Source organism: Papio anubis, unplaced genomic scaffold, assembly GCF_008728515.1.
Source record: "Papio anubis isolate 15944 unplaced genomic scaffold, Panubis1.0 scaffold821, whole genome shotgun sequence".
Lineage (NCBI taxonomy): Eukaryota > Metazoa > Chordata > Mammalia > Primates > Cercopithecidae > Papio > Papio anubis.
In genome coordinates this window covers 14922-36087 of record NW_022168436.1, presented here as the reverse complement: position 1 = coordinate 36087, position 21166 = coordinate 14922, and the positions used below count along the sequence as shown (strand labels likewise).

The 21166-nt window shown below is 43.5% G+C and overlaps 1 long non-coding RNA gene across 1 annotated transcript; it reads right to left on the bottom strand.

The window, feature by feature from the left end:
* Nucleotides 1-6685: 6685 nt before the first annotated feature.
* LOC116273531 lies at nt 6686-10886 on the bottom strand. Its single transcript, XR_004181849.1, has 2 exons — nt 10686-10886; nt 6686-9001 (listed from the first exon to the last, which is right to left on the bottom strand). It is a non-coding gene; the product is annotated as an uncharacterized LOC116273531 (long non-coding RNA).
* Between the last annotated feature and the right edge of the window lie 10280 nt (nt 10887-21166).

Sequence of the window (21166 nt, the reverse complement as noted above, 5' to 3'; positions counted from 1 at the left end):
TTTTTTTTTTTTTTTTTTTTTTTTTTTTGAGACGGAGTCTCACTCCAGGCTGGAGTGCAGTGGCGAGATCTCAGCTCACTGCAAGTTCTGCCTCCCAGGTTCACGCCATTCTCCTGCGTCAGCCTCCCGAGTAGCTGGGACTACAGGCGTCCGCCACCAAGCCTGGCTAATTTTTTGTGTTTTTTAGTAGAGACGGGGTTTCACCATATTAGCCAGGATAGTCTCGATTTCCTGACCCTGTGATCCGCCTGCCTCCCAAAGTGCTGGGATTACAGGCTTGAGCCACCGCGCCCGGCCAGCCCGGCTAATTTTTGTATTTGGGCACGATTGGCGTTTCACCATGTCAGACAGAGATGGTCTCAACTCTTGACCTCGTGATCCGCCCGCCTCAGTCTCCCAAAGTGCTGGGATTACAGACATGAGCCGCCACACCTGGCCCCACATCTTCATTTCTAATACCAGTTCTCCAGTCAAAGAAATCAGAGATCCTTAGAGAAATGGCTGATTACAGGACTGGATAAAGAGGTATCCATGATGAGTCTGGAGCATCATGTACTGCCATAAAGAAGTACTCAAAAGACCAAAACAAATGCACATCAATGGGGGGTACATCGAAGGGGCAAAATAACTGAAAGAGCTGGAACAATTTGGGCAACCAAATAAAGTAGTATTAGATTATAACCCAAAGTATAAAATAAGAATCCATGAGTCCATGGATACTTTTGAGTCCATACTGATATAAATTATTGAACAGATAAATAAATGGGGGAGAAGAGACAAATCTCCCTTGCAGAATTCCAAACAATTTACATAGCTATTCCCCCCTAAAGAAGAACAAATCCCAACTCCTGAAGTATGTGCTGCACATACGGATATCCTTCAAAGAATAGAGACGGAAAGGCAGTAGGTGAGAAGAGTAACTTTTTTTTTTTTTTTTGGAGATGGAGTCTCACTCTGTCGTCCAGGCTGGAGTGCAGTGGTGTGATCCTGGCTCACTGCAACCTCTGACTCCCTGGTTCAAGCGATCCTCCTGCCTCAGCCTCCGGAGTAGCTGGGATTATAGGCACACGCCACCACGCCCACCTAATTTTTGTATTTTTAGGAGAGAAGGAGTTTCACCATGTTGGCCAGGATGGTCTCGATTTCCTGACTTTGTGATCTGCCCGCCTCAGTCTCCCAAAGTGCTGATTACAGGCGTGAACCACTGCGCCCGGCCTATACATTCATCTTTTAACAGGCATTTGGGTTGTTTCTAGTTCTTGGCTAATACTAGCTACTATTAATTTTGTCCACAAGTTTTGTTTTCTTTTTTTTGAGACAGGCTGGAATGCAGAGGCAAAATCATAGCTTACTGTAGCCTCGACCTCCCAGGCTCAAGCAATCCTCCCACCTCAGTCTCTCAAGTAACTGGGATCACAGGCATGTGCCACCACACCTGGCTAATATTTTTATTTTTGTAGAGATGGGGTTTCCCTGTATTGCCCAGGCTGGTTTCAAATTCCTGGGCTCACGTGATCCTCCCGCCTCAGTCTCCCAAAGTACTGGGATTACAAGCATGAGCCACCACACTCAGCCTGTGTACAAGTCTTTGTATGGACACATGCTTTCATGTCTTGTGGGTAAATATTGAGGAATGGAATAGATGGGTTATATGACAAACACATATTTAACTTTAAATGATACCAAGCAACTTTGTTTTTTGTTTTTGAGACATGGTCTTGCTCTGTCACCCAGGCTGGAGTGCAGTGGCATGATCTTGGCTCACTGAAACCACCTCCCAGGTTCAAGCGATTCTCCTGCCTCAGCCTCCTGAGTAGCTGGGACTACAGGCGTGCGCCACCACACCTGGCTAATTTTTTTATTTTTAGTAGAGATGGGGTTTCACCATGTTGGCCAGGCTGGTCTCAAACTTCTGACCTCAACGTGATTGAGCTCCACTGCACTCCAGCCTGGGCAACAAAGCAAGACTCTGTCTTAAAAAAAAAAAGAAAAAAAAAATCATCCCCTAAAGGCTTAACTCTTCTAGCATCAACTCAATCAAAAGTCCAAAGTCCATAGTCTCATCTGAGACTGAAGGCAAGTTCCTTCCTCATATGATTTTCTGTAAGATCAAAAACAAGTTATTGGCTCAAACCTGTAATCCCAGCACTTTGGGAGGCTAAAGCAGGTGTACTGCTCGAGCCCAGGAGTTCAAGACCAGCCTGAGCAACATAGTGAGACCCCATCTCTACCCAAACTACAAAAATTAGCCAGGCATGGTGGCATGTGCCTGTGGTCGCAGCTACTTGAGAGGCTGAGGTGGTAAGATTGCTTGAGCCTGGGAGGGAAGAGGTTGCAGTGAGCTGAGATCATGCCACTGCACTCTACCCTGGGTGACAGAGTAAGACCCTGTCTAAACCACCACCACCACCAACCACCCCCCGACCAAAAACACAAGTTATTTACTTTGAGGATACAAGGGTTATATAGGCACTGAGTAAATATTCCCATTCCAAAAGGGAGAAATCAGCCAAAAGAACAAGGCAATAGGCCCGAAGCAAGTCTGAAACCCAGAAGGGCAGACATTAAACCTTAAAGCTCCAAAATAATCTCCTTTGACTCCAAATCCCACATCCAAGGCACACTGATGCAAAGGTTGGCCTCCCAAGTCCTTAGGCAGCTCCACCTCTGTGGCTGCTGTCACAGGTTAGAGTTGAGTGTCTGCAGCTTTTCTAAACTCAGGGTGCAAGCTGCTCGTGGCTGTAGCATTCTGCAGTCTGGAGGGCAGTGGCCCCTCTTCCCACAGTTCCACTTGGCATTGCCCTGGTAGTGACTCTTTGTGGGGGCTTCCATACCACATTTTCCCTCTGCATTGCCCTAGTAAAGGCTCTCTGTGGCGGTTCTGCCCTGTGGGGCAGGCTTCTGCCTGGGCACCCAGGCTTTCCCACACATCCTCTGAAATCTCACTGGAAGCTGCCAAGTCTCCCTCACTCTTGCATTCTTCACAGCTGCAGGGTTAACATCACATGAAAGCCACCAAGGCTTATGGTTTGTGCCCCCTGGAATAGCAGCTCAAGCTATATCTGGGGCCCTTTGAGCAGTATCCTGAGGCTGTGCAGGGCAGCAGGGCCCTGAGCCTGGGCCCTGAAACCATTCTTTCCTCCTAGGCCTCTGATGGGAGGGACTTGACCAAAGACTTCTGAAATGGCCTTGAGGCCTTTTCCCACTGTCTTGACTATTAGCACTTGGCTCCCTTTTAGTCATACAAATTTCCCTAGCAAGCTGTTGCTTGTATTCCTCTTCTGAAAATGTTTTTTCCTTCTCTACCACAAGGCTAGGATATACATTTTCCAAATTTTAATGCTCATCTTTCCATTTAAATATATCTTCCAACTTTAAGATATTCCTTTGCTCTCATATCTGATTGCAGGCTGTGAGGCAGGAATGCCACCCCTTGAATGCTTTGCTGCTTGGAAATTTCTTCAGCTAGACACCCTAGCTGAAGGTCATCACTGTTTTTTTATTCTTTTGAGATGGAGTCTCACTCTGTCGTCCAGGCTGGAGTGCAGTGGCACGATCTCGGCTCACTGCAACCTCTGTCTCCTGGATTCAAGCGATTCTCCTGCCTCAGCCTCCCCAATAGGAGTAGCTGGGATTACAGGTGTGCGCCACCACACCCAGCTAATTTTTGTAGTTTTAGTTGAGATGGGGTTTCACCATGTTTGCCAGGCTGGTCTCGAACTCCTGACCTCAAGTGACCCACCTGCCGTGGTCTCCCAAAGCTCTGGGATTACAGGTGTGAGCCACTATCCCTGGCCAGAAGGTCATCACTCTTAAGTTCAACCCTCTGCAAAGCCCTAGGACATGAACACAATGCTAATGTTCTTTGCTAAGGTGTTAACAAGGGTGATCTTCATTCCAGTTCCCAATAAATTCCTCATTTTCATTTGAGACCTCATCAGCCTGGTCTTCACCGTCTATATTTCTATTAGCATTTTGGTCATAACCATTTAACCAGTCTCTAAGAAATTTCAAAATTTCCCTCATCTTCCCATCTTCTGTGAGCCCTCTAAATTCTTTCCCAACTTCTGCCCATTACCCAGTTCCAAAGTCTCTTCCACATCTTCAGGTAATCTTTATAGCAATGCCCCACTTTTCAGTACCAATTTTCTGTTAGTACATTTTGCATTGCTATAAAGGAATATCTAAGGCTGGGTAATTTATAAAGAAGAGGTTTAAGCTGGGCGCGGTAGCTCACGTCTGTAATCCCAGCACTTTGGGAGGCTGGGGCGGGCGGATCATTTGAGGTCAGGAGTTCGAGACCAGCCTGGCAAACATGGTGAAACCCTGTCTCTACTAAAAATACAAAAACTAGCCAGACGTGATGGTGTGCACCTGTAATCCCAGCGACTCGGGAGGCTGAAGCAGGAGACTTGCTTGAACCTGGAAGGCAAGGGCTGCAGTGAGCTGAGATCGGGCTACTGCACTCCAGCCTGGGTGACAGAGCAAAACTCTGTCTCAAAAAAAAAAAAAAAAAATGTTTAATTGGCTCACAGTTCTGTGGGCTGTACAAGAAGTACGGTGCCAGCATTTGCTTCTGGTAGGCTTCAAAAAGCTTACAATCATGGCAGAAGGCAAAGGGGAGCTTTGCCCTGCTTTTTATCGCATTGCAAAAGGAACAAGAATGCTACTTCTGTTTTCCTTTTTTTTTTTTTTTTTTTTTTTGAGACGGAGTCTCGCACTGTTGCACTGTTGCCAGGCTGGAATGCAGTGGCGCAATCTTGGCTCACTGCAACCCCCGCCTCCCGGGTTCAAGCGATTCTCCTGCCTTAGCCTCCCAAGTAGCTGGGACTACAGGCATGCGCCACCATGTCTGGCTAAGTTTTTGTATTTTTAGTAGAGACGGGGTTTCACCATCTTAACCAGGATGGTCTCGATCTCCTGACCTTGTGATCTGCCCCCCTCAGCCTCCCAAAGTGCTGGGATTATAGGCGTGAGCCACTGTGCCAGGCCAGCTAATTCTGTTTTCTAATGAATGAGTTCCTCAATTTAATGTTCCAGCTTACTAACTCCATTCTAACTAACGGAATCCATTCTACCATTTATCCCATCTATGTGTTCCTTATCTTTCCTTTTAGAAACAGAGTCTTGCTTTGTTGCCCAGGCTGGAGGGCAGTGGTGCAATCAGAACTCACTGTAGCCTTGAACTCCTGGGTTCAAGAGATCCTCTCACCTCAGTCTTCTGAGTAGCTGAGACTGCAGGTGTGTGCCACCATGCCTAATTTTTTAATTTTTTTGCAGAGATGGGGTTTCACCATATTGCCCAAGCTGGTCTTGAACTCCTAGGCTCAAGCTATCCTCCCACCTCGGCCTCCCAAAGTGCTAGGATTACAGGCATGAAACACTGCACCTGGCTGTGTTCACTTCAACAATTAAAAACTTTTCACACTTATGATTCTAAATTCTTGTTTCATATCTTATCTCCTTAATATTTATCGTCATCCTTAAATTATTGGTTTTCTTTCCCAAAGTATTTCTGCTTCAGATATTTACTTTTACTTTTGAGGCAGTTTTTAGGTATTCAACTATATTGCTGTGTGAGTTCAAATTCTCCTCAGGGTATAGGCTACTAATCTGGAAGGCACAGGGAACAAGACTGTCAAGGAGAGGAGGGGACAAACTTTGGGGCAAAGAGCTCTAGGAACTCTAAGACCACATATAATCACTCCCACTCAGTATCAGTATCATCCCCCCAAGCCATAACTTATTTCAGGGTCTTGCCTTTATTTCCATCGGCTTATTAGGGCTTTTGTACTGCCCTAATATTACTCTCGTGGACACCTGCACTAGTATTCTGGCCTGTGGCCTTCATTTTATGGTAAGGTGTTCAGCTATGGTTATCCCAAGGCAGGGATTGCCCTTTTCTCTGTAAAGGGCCAGATAGTAAATGGCTTTTTTGGCTTTTAGGGCCATAAGGTCTGTGGCAGCTATTAAATTCTGCCGTTACAGTGAGAAAGTATGGCTGAGTTCCAATAAAACTTAATTTTAAAAACTGGTTCCAGGCTGGATTTGGTGGGAGGGCCACAGTTTGCTGGCTCCAGTCCCAAGGCAAAGGTATAGTTAGGAGTAAGGAGGCAAAAGCAGATTTTTTTTTTTGAGACAGAGTCTTGCTCTGTCGCCCAGGCTGGAGTGCAGTGGCCGGATCTCGACTCACTGCAAGCTCCGCCTCCCGGGTTCACGCCATTCTCCTGCCCCAGCCTCCCGAGTAGCTGGGACTACAGGCGCCCGCCACCTCGCCCGGCTAGTTTTTTTGTACTTTTTAGTAGAGACGGGGTTTCACCGTGTTCGCCAGGATGGTCTCGATCTCCTGACCTCGTGATCCGCCCGTCTCGGCCTCCCAAAGTGCTGGGATTACAGGCTTGAGCCACCGCGCCCGGACGCAAAAGCAGATCTTAAGATGCTTTTCTTAATATGTCCTATTACTGCCTCCACCAGGGGCTATACCTTTCAAGTTGCCCCCTTCTCCTCCACCCCGCAACAATACCCCCATCAAAAAAAGATTCTTTGACTCCCCAGGAGTTGCTCACATTTGCTAATAACAATAGCAAATTTTCTGGATTCTGTCCATGTCCGCTTTATAGGTCTAGGGAGGGAGAAGCATATGCTAATTCACCATCTTGGCACGAATGGGAAACCAAGTCAATAATTGTTTTCTTTTGTGTTTTATTTATATATTTTTGGCAGCAAAATTGTGTTTATTAAAAAAAAATCTGGACTATGAACACACTTCACTGCTTTGAAGAACTCCAAGCCAAATAAAAAGACCAATCATTATTAAAAGCAGTATAACTGGTTACTTTCTTAAAAATACATAAAAAAAATCAAATCCAACAGTGTAGGAAGACAATCACCCCCATGTCAGAAGTCACAACTTCTTCCAAATAAAGAATATGACCCATCTGCCATATTGAATCAATATTTATTTCAGGACATGCCATGTCAAAATAAAACGAAGAGTCAACCCTTGCTTTTAACAATTATATTGTATTATAAAAGCACTTTACAACTCCATCCCATCTTTTAAGTATAAGTTACTGGTATGTGGGCTAATGATTATCTGTAAGCATTTCTCTATTCAGATCCATAATCCAAGTGCTCTCTGAATATTACAAGGTGACAATAAGTGGGAAGTGGAGGAGGAAAAGGAAAGAGAGGGTACTAAGGTTCTCCCAGTTTAAGGTTTTGTTGCAATGAGAGAATGAGGAAGTATGAAGATAGTTTTGTTGTCTTTTCATCTGTATACTGTGTTAAGTAATGCTTACAACATAAATTCAGCAGGTTTTTCCTGAGCTGTAACTCAGAAGTTTTCTTCCTGCAAACAATGTATTTACAAATGTGTTTATTAGCTTACACAGCAATCTCACAATAACTAGTAAAGATTAAAAGGGCACACTCCTAGTATATTTGTTTGCAGTGTTTTAAGGGAAATACATATTGCCATGGTGAAGCTCTAAATAGATTCAACGAAACATCTAAAAATTGAAAGTTGTTAAAAAAAAAAAAAGGCGAAGAAATAAATATCACAAAAAAGATTAATTGTAGTTTAAATATAAAACTAAATCACTAGTTAATTAAACTATACAGATCTAATACAAACCAAAACCAGCCTGAAAGACCCAACCTTAAAAAATGCTAACAAATAAGGCATAAATCTGCATAATATTGAGTTTTATTTCCATTCTCTCCTTTCTCTCTACTATGTATGCTTTACCTGATCTGCCTCTAGGGGCTTACAAGAAAACAGTTTCTGGTTTCCGTCTTCAATTTGACCTCAAATGTTCTGAGCAAAGTTTTTGCTATTCTGCTGAGGGTTCTTTTGTTGGTAAGCTTTAGATATCGTTGTTTCTACTAATTCAGTAGTTTTGATTGTAGTGCCAAATTTAAATTCTTCCAGTGGTTCTTCTAGAAGGAATTAAACTTTTATAGTGCCTTGCCTGCATAGTATTATTTTTTTAAAAAAGAAAACTCAAGCAAAATCTATTGCTTAAAGAGGTTTCTTATTTTTTAAACAAACAGAATAACTCTTGACAATTTTAAAACCATGGGAGAAATAGTTCATTAGAACTTCATTATCTTACCATGAAGAATACTAAAAACCTATTCTGAAGCACTTGGTTACTATTCTCTCCCAGAGTCTAATAAAGCACATGTGAAAGAGCCATTTGTTTTAGTCAGAAATACCTTTTTTGCTCTTCTACTTATTGTAAGTACTCAGTATGTTCTTTAGGACTCATTTTGAAGATGCACCAGGAGCCTTTTCTCATTCAAGCACTGCCTACCATGATGGCTGAATTTTGACCTCAAAGAAGATCTAAGTAACTTATATCAGTGCTCAAGAATAATTTTGGACATCTTGGTCCATAGTCTACAGCAAGTGGTATCTGTAAAATTAAAGGATAATTCCAGTGGGCTTGGTTGAACTGCTGCTTTGCCATCTCTTGTTTGAGGAAGTGGGGGGAGGCTAGGTAAGAATAGGTAATAGGGAATGGGGGTAAGGGAGAGGTGAGAAAAGCAAGGAGAGATAAAGTAGGCTATGAACACACTGCTCAATAACCAAGCCATACTCATACTGTTGAGATTTCCATCATTTTGAAGTACATTATCATAACATTAAAAAAGAAAAAAATGTTAAGAAAATGTATCTAATTTTTAAAGTTATCACTGGAATATGCTGAAATATTTTGGCTTTTTGTAAAATATAAATAATGAAGACACTGACTTTTTTTGTGCTTATGAAGCTAATAGATCATCTCCACGAGACAGGCAGCAATGATGAATTGCAATACGTTATTACTGAAGGGAAAAGGTTCAAGCCAATATTCACACTGCAGTCAATGAAAGAGTAAGGGGGCCAAAGCAGTGAGCTTCTAAAGAAGGGTTGAAGATGACATGAGAGATTAGCAGGAACAGCCTCCTTCGCTGACTGGTTGCTCCTGAGGCTTTTCCAGTTTTATGTCAATCACTGAAACAAAAGTTAAGGAGCCATAAATGGGAAAGTACAATTTCAATTCTTACAAACATTAGCATTTCTGGGATGGCCCTTATATTCCTATTTGTCTTCAGAGCCTATACAGTCACTATTTTCCACATAGCCACCTCACCATATAGGGTGCTCAAATGGAATAAACTTGCTTATATCTACTGTATGCAACAAGGGTCAGAGAGGTACAAGCTCTATTTATGGGTATGTATCCTAAGGAACTTATTCTATAGCAGCAAGAAGTGATATGAAGATGATGTTCCTCATAGAATCGTCATAATATAAATCTGAAAATAGCCTTCAAGACAGTTCCAACAGCAGGAGAAGCATTTAATAAATAATGGGACTTCAGGCCAGGTGCAGTGGCTCATACCTGTAATCCCAACACTTTGGGAGGCTGAGGTGGGCAGATCACCTGAGATCAGGAGTTCAAGACCAGCCTGGCCAACATGGTGAAACCCCCTCTCTACTAAAAATACAAAAATTAGCTGGGCGTGGTGGCTTGTGCCTATAGTCCCAGCTGCTTGGGAGGCTGAGGCAGGAGAATCACTTGAATTCAGGAGGCAGAGGTTGCGGTAAGCCGAGATTGCGCTGCTGTACTCCAGCCTGGGCGACAGAGTGAGACTCCATCTCAAAAAAAAAAAAAAAGCGGAGAGGGGGCAGATTTCAACTCAATAGAACTTTTTTTTTTTTTTTTTTTTGGAAACATATTTTATGTTTTTTGTTTTTGTTGGTTTTTTTTGGAAATGGGAGTTTTGCTCTTGCTGCCCAGGCTGGAGTACAATGGCACAATCTTGGCTCACTGCAACCTCTGCCTCCTGGGTTCAAGCGATTCTCCTGACTCAACCTCCTAGTAGCTGGGATTACAGGCATGTGCTACCACGTCCAGCTAATTTTTTGTATTTTTAGTAGAGATGGGGTTTCTCCATGTTGGTCAGGCTGGTCTCGAACTCCCAACCTCAGGTGATCCACCTGTCTTGGCCTCCCAAAATGCTGGGATTACAGGCATAAGCCACCGAACCCGGCCTGTTTTATGTTTTTTATGAAAACATACAACATTTACAAGTGGGAAGGGCTGAATACCAAGTGCTATAAACTATATTGCTTAATAAAAATGTCTGCATATGGAAAAACACTAGAAGGTAAATATGAAACACTGAAAACATCAAATTAAAAATCTTTAGTATTAACTAATATTAGATGTTCCAATCCTTAGAAATAAACTAATATTATGTCCTGCTTCTGAAAGCAGAGGCTACAATAAGGCTCCACTCTATTTCTTGCCTGTGTCAAGCAGACAGCTCAAGTGTTAGAAAAAGAAATGAAAATTTGATATTCTATGAGGAAAAAGCCTAGAGTCAATGGGACTCAAAATGAAGAGGCAAGGAGACAGAGATTCTGAGAGTTTCCTGCTCATTTAAAAGCAAGCAAGCAAACACAAACCCTCTCACTGATCAACAATGAGAAGCAGGGTGCAAAGTGTACACTTCGATAACTATACAGAAACTATATATAACTTGCTATAGAAAACCTCTGAATTTCTATGCCTCTAAGTCATCAGTTCCTGGTTGTAAAAGGCAATGGCACAATATTCTTTAGCCAAGCAAGCAGGGCTCTAAAGACTAGTGTTAATAATGAAAAATTTCCCATGAAACAAAAAGGATACTGTCTTCTCTGCTTCTGTCCTGTGTGCTTTCCATTCCCGGCAAAGCTGCTGCTACACGTCGAAAGAGCTGTGGGAAAGAAAAGTGGCAATTGAGAGGGAACATTTAGCAAAAGGTATTGAGGTTTATGATTACTGTACAGTGAGCTGTCTAATGCTGGGTACAGTGGTTCACACCTGTAATCCCAGCACTTTGGGATCCACCCGAGGTGGGCAGATCACTTGAGGTCAGGAGTTTGAGACCAGCCTGGGCAACATGGTAAAACCCTGTCTCTACGAAAAACACAAAAATTAGCCAGGTGTGGTGGGACACACCTGTAGTCCTAGGTACTGGAGAGGCTGAGCCTGGAGGACTGCTTCAGCCCAGGAAGTGGAGGCGGCAGTGAACTGAGATCATGCCACTGCACTCCAGCCTGGGCAACAGGGCAAGACGCTGTCTCTAAATAAATAATAAAATATAATAAAATGTCTATTCATTCTATAAACGAGTATTATATAAAAAGCAGTATGCCAAATACAAAGAGATATAAAGACACGATTCCTGTTTTTTAAACTGGTGAGATAAGACATGAAAAAATAGCTATAAGCAGCAAAAATGTCATTTGAATAATAAAGTATTACAGAAACCCAGAAAAAGGGCAGATCATTCATTTAACAAAACTGTATAGAATTCCTGTCTTTCATATAAAGAGTTAGGTTCTGGGCTGGGCGCAGTAGCTCACGCCTGTACTCCCAACACTTTGGGAGGCCAAGGGGTGTGGATCTCGAGGTCAGGAGTTCAAGACCAGCCTGGACAACATGGTGAAACCCTGTCTCTACTAAAAATACAAAAATTAGCTGGGTGTGGTGGCACATGCCTGTAATCTCAGCTACTCAGGAGACTGAGGCAGGAGAATCACTTGAACTTGGTAGGTAGAGGCTGCAGTGAGCCAAGATCACGCCACCGCATTCCAGCCTGGGCAACAGAGCAAGTCTTCGTCTCGGTGGGGGTGTGGGGGGGAAAGAGTTAGGTTCTGAAGTCAGTGTATAATATATTGTGAAAGTCAGTCCAGTCAAAATTATCCTTTATCATTTGTTAGAAAAGCACTATGTTAGAGATTAATACACCACCCCTCAAGTCCAACACAGCTGGCTTTTTCTTCCATCATTGGAATGAGTGCCAGTGGGAGTGGCTGACTTATGTTTGAGGTATGAAGCTATGAAAAATAGCTTCAACAGGAGAAACGCATTTAAGCCTGGTGAGACGTTTATTTTTGAGAGGCATATGAGAACAGATACTGGAACAACAGTTTATACTTCCAATCTTAGTCATACACATACTGGGTACAACACCAAGTGAAACTGCCTGATTGTTTCAATTATTTATCTTTTAATTAAGCACACAGTGTAAACTCATATATTAAATTCATGTGTGCTGTAACTCCTTTGTACCAAGTACTTGCTTACTTGAGGCAGTGTTTCAGGCTGCCTCATTCTGTGTCTTTGAGACACAGAAATTAACAAGAAAAAACAGTTTTTTAAATTCAAGGAGCTCAAAATCTGGTAAAGGAGATACTCAAACAATTCCTTATGTTACAATGTGATGCTACAAAGTAGTGTAAAATGCTATGAGAATACAGATGTAACAAGGTCCAACTCAGGAGGCTGAAAAAAATCTTTTTTTTTTTTTTTGAGACGGAGTCTTGCTCTGTCGCCCAAGCTAGAATGCAGTGGCGCGATCCTGGTTCACTGCAAGCTCCGCCTCCCGGGTTCACGCCATTCTCCTGCCCCAGCCTCCCGAGTAGCTGGGACTACAGGCGCCCGCCACCTCGCCCGGCTCATTTTTTGTATTTTTAGTAGAGACAGGGTTTCACCGTGGTCTCGATCTCCCGACCTTGTGATTCGCCCGCCTCGGCCTCCCAAAGTGCTGGGATTACAGGCGTGAGCCACCGCGCCCGGCCTGAAAAAAATCTTTCAGGAGGTAATATCTGAGTTGAGCGTTAAAGGCAGTCTTTTTTTATTTATTTATTTATTTTTTTTTTTTGAGACAGAGTCTCGCGCTGTGTCACCCAGGCTGGAGTGCAGTGGCGCGATCTCGGCTCACTGCAAGCTCCGCCTCCCAGGTTCAGGCCATTCTCCTGCCTCAGCCTCCGAGTAGCTGGGACTACAGGCGCCCGCCACCACGCCCGGCTAGTTTTTTGTATTTTTAGTAGAGACGGGGTTTCACCATGTTAGCCAGGATGGTCTCGATCTCCTGACCTCGTGATCCGCCCGCCTCGGCCTCCCAAAGTGCTGGGATTACAGGCTTGAGCCACCGCGCCCGGCCGCGTTAAAGGCAGTCTTAAAACCTCACTTGGCTGACATACATGCATAAAATGCTCAGGGTTTAAGTGCTCTATAAGTATCACTGAATTAAAGAAAGAACAGAATGCCTAGAAGGGCAGAGATAAGAGACTGGAACTATAAATAATATGTTTAAAAATGTATTGGGCCAGGCGCAGTCGCTCACGCCTGTAATCCCAGCACTTTGGGAAGCCAAGGCAGGTGGATCACGAGGTTCAGGAGTTTGCGACCAGCCTGGCCAACATGGTGAAACTCCATCTCTACTAAGAATACAAAAATACGCTTGTAATCCCAGCACTTTGGGAGGCCGAGACGGGCGGATCACAAGGTCAGGAGATCGAGACCATTCTGGCTAACATGGCGAAACCCCGTCTCTACTAAAACTACAAAAAAATTAGCCGGGCATGTTGGCAGGCGCCTGAAGTCCCAGCTATTCAGGAGGCTGAGGCAGGAGAATGGCATGAACCTGGAAGGCGGAGCTTGCAGTGAGCCGAGATTGCGCCACTGCACTCCAGCCTGGGCAACGGAGTGAGTCTCTGCCTCAAAAAACAAAACAAAACAAAACAAAACAAAAATTAGCCAGGTGTGGTAGCACGTGCCTGTAATCCCCAGCTACTCCGGGAGGCTGAGGCAGGAGAATTGCTTGAACCCAGGAGCTGGAGGTTGCAGTGAGCCAAGATCGTGCCACTGCACTGCAGCCTGGGCGACAGAGCAAAACTCTGTCTGGAAAAACAACAACAAAAAATGTATAAAGGAGCAAACTGCAAAATTTTGATCTGGTAGACAAAAGCCTGATAGGGTAGGTGCAGGGAGTATGAAGATTGGGGAAAACTCTAATTGTCTTGGTTCTATAAGGTTCAGTAGCTTTTTAAAAGATGTACCAAAATCAGGCTTTACCCCAATATTCAATCCAAATCAGCTATAAAACTTTGAATTGCAGAACCTTACCATTTCTGGTACACCATGAAAGATCATGTAGACGTACAAATTACTATCATGTCAAATCAATATAACATTAACTGTATACGGTGGGTCCATTTGGATTAATATGTGAACATTAGGTTTGAAACACAGATAAATATTCTAGCTAAGTGTGCCGACACAAGCTAGTAATCCCAGCTACTTGGGAGGCTGGGATGGGAGAATCAAGCAATTGAGCCCATAAGTTTGAGACCACTGGCAACACAGAGAGACCTCGTTTTAAAAAACAAACAAAAACCATTCTAAATGCAGCAATTAATGACTGTGAAAGCTGTTAATTTTATGAACAAAAGTAAGTAGGCCAGGCACGGTGGTTCACGCCTGTAATCCCAGTACTTTGGGAGGCCGAGGCGGGCAGATCACGAGGTCAGGAGATTGAGACCACCTTGGCTAACACGGTGAAACCCAGTCTCTACTAAAAAAATACAAAAAAATTAGCTGGGCATGGTGGCAGGTGCCTGTAGTCCCAGCTACTCGGGAGGCTGAGGCAGGAGAATGGCGTGAACCCAGGAGGCAGAACTTGCAGTGAGCCGAGACCGTGCCCCTGCACTCCAGCCTGAGCAACAGAGCCAGACTCTATTAAAAAAAAAAAAAACTGATACAAGTTAAATGAATAGAGAAATACAGTGCATTAGTCAGACAACTTTTTAACTTTCAGATAACCCTTTAATTTCAGATAACCCTTTAACTTTCAGATAAAGAGTATTATACCCTTTTTATTTATTTTTTATTTTTTTTGTGAGACAGTCTCACTCTGTCGCCTAGGCTGGAGTGCAGTGGTGCCATCTTGGCTCACTGCAAACACCGTCTCCCAGGTTCAAGTGATTCTCCTGCCTCAGCCTCCCGAATAGCTGGAAATACAGGTGCCTACCACCAAGCCTGGCTAATTTTTTTATCTTTAGTAGAGATGGGGTTTCACCATGTTGGCTAGGCTGGTCTCGAACTCCTGACCTCAAGTGATCTGCCCGCCTCAGCCCCTAAAGTGCTGGGATTACAGGCAAGAGCCAGGGTGCCCAGCCCTATACCCTTTTTTTTTTTTTTTTTTTGAGACGGAGTCTCACTCTGTCACCCAGGCTGAAGTGCAGTGGCGCAATCTCAGCTCACTGCAAGCTCCGCCTCCCAGGTTCATACCATTCTCCTGCCTCAGCCTCCCGAGTAGCTGGAACTACAGGCGCTAGCCACTATGCCTGGCTAATTTCTTTTTTGTATTTTTACTACAGACGGGGTTTCACCGTGTTAGCCAGGATAGTCTCAATCTCCTGACCTCATGATCTGTCTGCCTCGGCCTCCCAAAGTGCTGGGACTACAGGCATGAGCCACCCTGCCCGGCCTCCTATACCCTTTTTAAATTAAAAAAAAAATATATATATATATATTGGCCAGGCGCAGTGCCTCACACCAGTAATCCCAGCACTTTGGGAGGCTGAGGCGGGTGGATCACAAGGTCAGATCAAGACCATCCTGGTTAACACGGTGAAACCCCAGCTCTACTAAAAATACACAAAATTAGCTGGGCATGGTGCCACATGCCTATAGTCCCAGCGACTAGGGAAGCTGAGGCAGGAGAACTGCTTGAACCCGGGAGGCGGAGGCTGCAGTGAGCCTCCATCCTGGGCAACAGAGCGAGACTCCGTCTCAAAAAAAAAAAAAAAAAAAAATCTTCATTTTAAAAGGGTCTTGCTCTGTCACCCAGGCTGGAGTACGGTAGCATGATCATAGCTCACTGCAGCCTTGACCTCCTGGGCTCAAGTGATCCTCACACCTTGGCATCCCAAAGTGCTGGGATTACAGATGTGAACTATTATACCTTGTTTAAACCAGCAAGGGTTTCTAAAAGTTTAATACAAGGCTAGGCAATTCTGATCTTTTTAATGAGCATTCAACAATGAATTAAAAGCAGAATACAAACTTTGTCAGCTCAAAATTTCATGCATCAGGAAAAACTCCAATGTCCATTAATAAATCACCTTTCATCAAGACATAAAGAATACAGGGTATGAAGGAAAACATATTTTATAGAAATTGAGTCAAAAAAAGTGTTCTCTCACCAATATCAGCTGAAAACTTGAAAATAACCATCTACTTATTATCACAAATAGTAAGTATAGTGACTACAGAAACAATCTAGTAGCTGACAATGTGACACTATATCAAACTTTAACAGTGTTTTGGGGATTTTTTTATTTTTTCATATAGAAATTTACTCTATAATAGTGATATAGGCCTATCTTTTTTTTTTTTTTTTTTTTTTTTTGAGATGTGGTCTTGCTCCGTCACCCAAGCAGGAGTGCCAGTGGCACAATCACGGTTCACTGAGGTCTCGACCTCACGGGCTCAAGTAATCCTCCTACCTCAGCCTCCCAAGTACCTGGGACTACGGGGGCATGCCACCACACCTGGCTAATATTTGTAAATTTTTGTAGAGAAGAGGTTTTGCCATGTTACCCAGGGTGGTCTCTAACTCGTGAGCCAAGGGATCCACCCACCTCGGCGTCCCAAAGTGCTGGGATTACAGCCACGCGCCACCACACCTGGTGGCACTTTTTTTCTTTTTTGAGATGGAGTCTCATTCTGTCACCTAGGCTGGAGTGCAGTGGCACAATCTCAGCTCACCACAACCTCCGCCTCCTGGGTTCAAGTGATTCTCCTGCCTCATCCTTCCGAGTAGCTGGTACCACAGGTGTGCACTACCACACCAGGCTAATTCTTGTATTTTTAGTAGAGATGGGGTTTCGCCATGTTGGCCAGGCTAGTCTCAAACTGCTGACCTCAGGTGATCTGCCTGCCTCGGCCTCCCAAAGTGCTGAGATTAAAGGCATGTGCCACTTCGCCTGGCCTGAAACACCAATTTTGAAAGAAGTTCTACTATGAGTAAAATACTATGAAACAGCATTGCATGCTACAGAGAAATCATTTGTGATAGAATCAATCAATGCAGAAAACTACATTGTATTAATAGTATTATTATAAGAAATTGCCACAGCCACTCCAGCCTTCAGCAACTACTACCCTGATCAGTCAGCAGGTATCAACATCAAGGCAAGACCCTCTGACAGCAAAAAGATTATGATTTGCAGAAGGCTATGATCAGATGATCATTAGCATTTTTTTAGCAATAAAGTATTTTTAAATTAAGATATGTATATTGCTGGTTTTTTTTAAATTTTTTGAGACAGAGTTTTGCTCTGTCCCCCAGGTTGGAGTGCAGTGGTGCTATCTCAGCTTACTGTAACCACCTCTGCCTCCCGGGTTCAAGCGATTCTCCCACCTCAGCCTCCTGAGTAGCTGGGATTACAGGCATCGCCACCACACCTGGCTAAATTTTGTATTTTTAGTGGAGACAAGGTTTCATTGTATTGGCCAGCCTGGTCTCGAACCCCTGACCTCAAGTGATCACACCTCAGCCTCCCAAAGTGCTGTGACTACAGGCATGAGCCACCACATCTGGCCAGATTTGTACATTGTTTTTACAGACATAATGCTATTAATAGAGTACAGTATAGTGTAAACATAACTCACACACACTGGAAACCAGAAAATTCATGTGACTCATTTTATTGATATATTCACTTTATTGCAATGATCTAAAGCCAGAATGCAGTATCTCTGAGGTATACCTGTATGCAGTTTTGGCCTCAATGATTTTAACACCTGGCCGTCTAGTCAGAATGTATATTTAGCACATTTCTCTTTCAGTAGAGATGAGGACAAAGGAAAAGTGGGAAAGATTTCACAGGGAAGATTTTCCTGAACACATGTTCAGAGATTGAAAAGTACAAGGTATACTTAAGAATGCTTTTGTAGTCCAGACTGGTTGGAGCATAGAATATGTAAAAGAATTAGGGGCCGGGCGCGGTGGCTCAAGCCTGTAATCCCAGCACTTTGGGAGGCCGAGGTGGGTGGATCACGAGGTCAGGAGATCGAGACTATCCTGGCTAACATGGTGAAACCCCGTCTCTACTAAAAATACAAAAAACTAGCCGGGCGTGGTGGCGGGCGCCTGTAGTCTCAGCTACTTGGGAGGCTGAGGCGGGAGAATGGCGTGAACCCGGGAGGCGGAGCTTGCAGTGAGCCGAGATCACGCCACTGCACTCCAGCCTGGGAGCACAGCGAGACTCCGTCTCAAAAAAAAAAAAAAAAGAATTAGGATAAGGATATATATACTGGAGGCCAGACTAAGAAAGGCCTTCTCTCACATTCTTTTAGTGGCAAAGGAAGCCACTAAAAATAGTAGTTTGCTCTCAGACTTCCATCAATAATTCCATTATCTTAAATATGGCTAAAGAGACATACAAATCACATAGTGAAATTGAAAGGTATTAAGTGGAATGGCAAAAAGCAAAAAACTAAAAGGTAACGTGTGGATAGCAGTACAGCATAGTAGTTAACAACCTGGGCTTAGGCCCTAGGTTGTCACTTACGTGACAGATCATGCAATCTTCGTTCCTCTGTTCCCTGATCTGTAAAATGGGCTTAAAATAATAGTATACTTGCCTGACTAGATTATTGTGCAAATTCAGGGAAATAATTATGCAAAGTGTTTAGTACTGACCTGCTATATATAAAGTTTTTTTTTTTTTTTGAGATGGAGTCTCGCTTTGTAGAGTGCAGTGGCGTGATCTTGGCTCACTGCAACCTCTGCCTCCTGGGTTCAAGCTATTCTCCTGCCTCAGCCTCCTGAGTAGCTGGGACTACAGACACCGGCCACCACGCCCAGCAAATTTTTTGCATTTTTAGTAGAGGCGGGGTTTCACTGTGTTAGCTAGTATGGTCTCGATCTCCTGACCTCGTGATCTGCCTGCCTCAGCCTCCCAAAGTGCTGGGATTACAGCTGTGAGCCACTGCACCCGGCCTGAAAGTCTTTAAAGAAAAAAAAAAAAAAAAAAAAAAGCAGCATCCAGGTGCGGTGCCTCATGCCTGTAATCCCAGGACTTTGGGAGGCCAAGACGGGTGGATCACCTGAGGTCAGGAGTTTGAGACCAGCCTGGTCAACATGGTGAAACCCCGTCTCTATTGAAAATACAAAAAAAAAAAAATTAGCCAGGTGTGGTGGCAGATGCCTGTAATCCTAGCTATTTGGGAGGGTAAGGCAGGAGAATCGCTTGAACTGGGGAGGTGGAGGTTGCAGTGAGTCAAGACTGTGTCACTGCATTCTAGCCCAGGCAACAAGAGTGAAAGTCCGTCTCAAAACAACAACAACAACAACAAAAAAACGCAGCTTTATTTCTACCAGAGACAATAACTCTATTAGAGATAAATGAACTCATGGGCCTGCAGGCTTGCGAAACAAAGAATTTTGCCAAATGTTATACAATTCTGCAGTGAATTCTAGGACTAGAGCAAAACACCCACAGGCTCAATTCTGCTTTAAAAAGGAACTATAAAAAACTGGTGGGAAAGGTGTGGGGGTTGGGGGAGACCTTTTAAAAATATTACAGCAGAACTGAAACTTTCTTACTTAGGAATATCTAGAAATTGTCCCCATAATATTACAACTTACTTCTGACATGAAATATTTATTAAACTGCTTGCCTATTCAAGATGCATAATCTTTATGGCTAATAAGAATACCAGGTTTAGGCTGGGTGCGGTGGCTCACGCCTGTAATCCCAGGACTTTGGGAGGCCAAGGTGGGGGGATCATTTGAGGTCAGGAGTTCGACTAGCTTGGCCAACATGGTGAAACTCCATCTTCAAATACAAAAATTGGCCGGGTGTGGTGGCGGATGCCTGTAATCCCAGTTACTCAGGAGGCTGACGTAGGAGAATCGCTTGCAGCCAGGAGGCAGAGGTTGCAGTGAGCCGAGATTGTGCCACTGCACTCCAGCCTAGGTGACAGAGTGAGACTCTGTCTCAAAACAAAACAAAACAAAAACCAGGTTTATTATCAGCTAGCTTGAAAACTGAAAATCTTTTCAAGAGGGAGGCATAGGAAAGGTTTGGCTACTTTGAGTGGAGCTTGTGAAAATGGAATAAAATTAGGTTTACAAGTTTTCAGACTTTTAAATAATTAAAATAGGTTCTCTTTAGTGAAAAGTATATAACTAACAAAGTATTCCACGGCATGTACTGTTATATTCACATATACCTACCTATTTTCATTATATATATACATATACTGCTTCATAACATCTATTTTAACATTCCTTGACATATGGTCCAGCAATTCTACTTGGGGGTATATATTCGAAAGAATTGAAAGCAATGGTTACACAAATATTTGCATACCAATGTTCATGGCAGCATTACTGACAATAGCCAAAAGGTGGAAACAACCCACATGCTATATAATATATAAGTATATACTATATATTATACACAGTATATCCATAAAATGCAGTACTATTCTGCCTTAATAAGGAAAGAAATTCTGACACCTACTACAATATGGATGAACCTTGAGGACATTATGCAAGTGAAACAAGCCACACACAAAGGAAAAAATATTATATGAGTTCACTTATATGAGGTACCTAGAGTAATCAAATTCACAAAGTAGAATGGCTGGCTGTCAAAGGCTGGGGAAGGGGGAAATGGGGAGTTATTATTTAATGGGTACACAATGTCAATTTTACAAGAATGAAAAGGGTTCTGGATACTGATTTTTGCACAATAGTGTGAACATACTTAAAAAAAATCCTATTTTGTCTAAGGAAAATGGATACAATCTTAGGATAATGAACACAATCTCAGGCACAAACTCCTGGCCTCAAGCAATCCTCTCATCTTGGCCTCCCAAAATGCTGGGATTTTAGGTGTGAGCCACTATGCCTAGCCCAAGAGTGGCACTTGCTAAATATTTTCCGGACTAGTCTATTTTTTCTCCATTCCTATTGTCATTATTCATTGTTGAAAAGTACATGGGGCCAGGCATGGTGGCTCATGCCTGTAATCCCAGCACTTTGGGAGGCTGAGATAGGCAGATCACCTAAGGTCAGGAGTTCCAGGCCAGCCTAGCTAACATGATGAAACCCCGTTTCTACTAAAAATACAAAAAATTAGCCAGATGTGGTGACCGATGCCTGTAATCCCAGCTACTTGGGAGGCTGAGGCAGAAGAATCGCTTGAACCCAGGAGACAGAGGTTGCAGTGAGCCGAGACTGCACCACTGCATTCCAGCTTGGGCAACAAGAGTGAAAAACTCCGTCTCAAAAAAAAAGAAAGAAAAGAAAAGTCATGAAT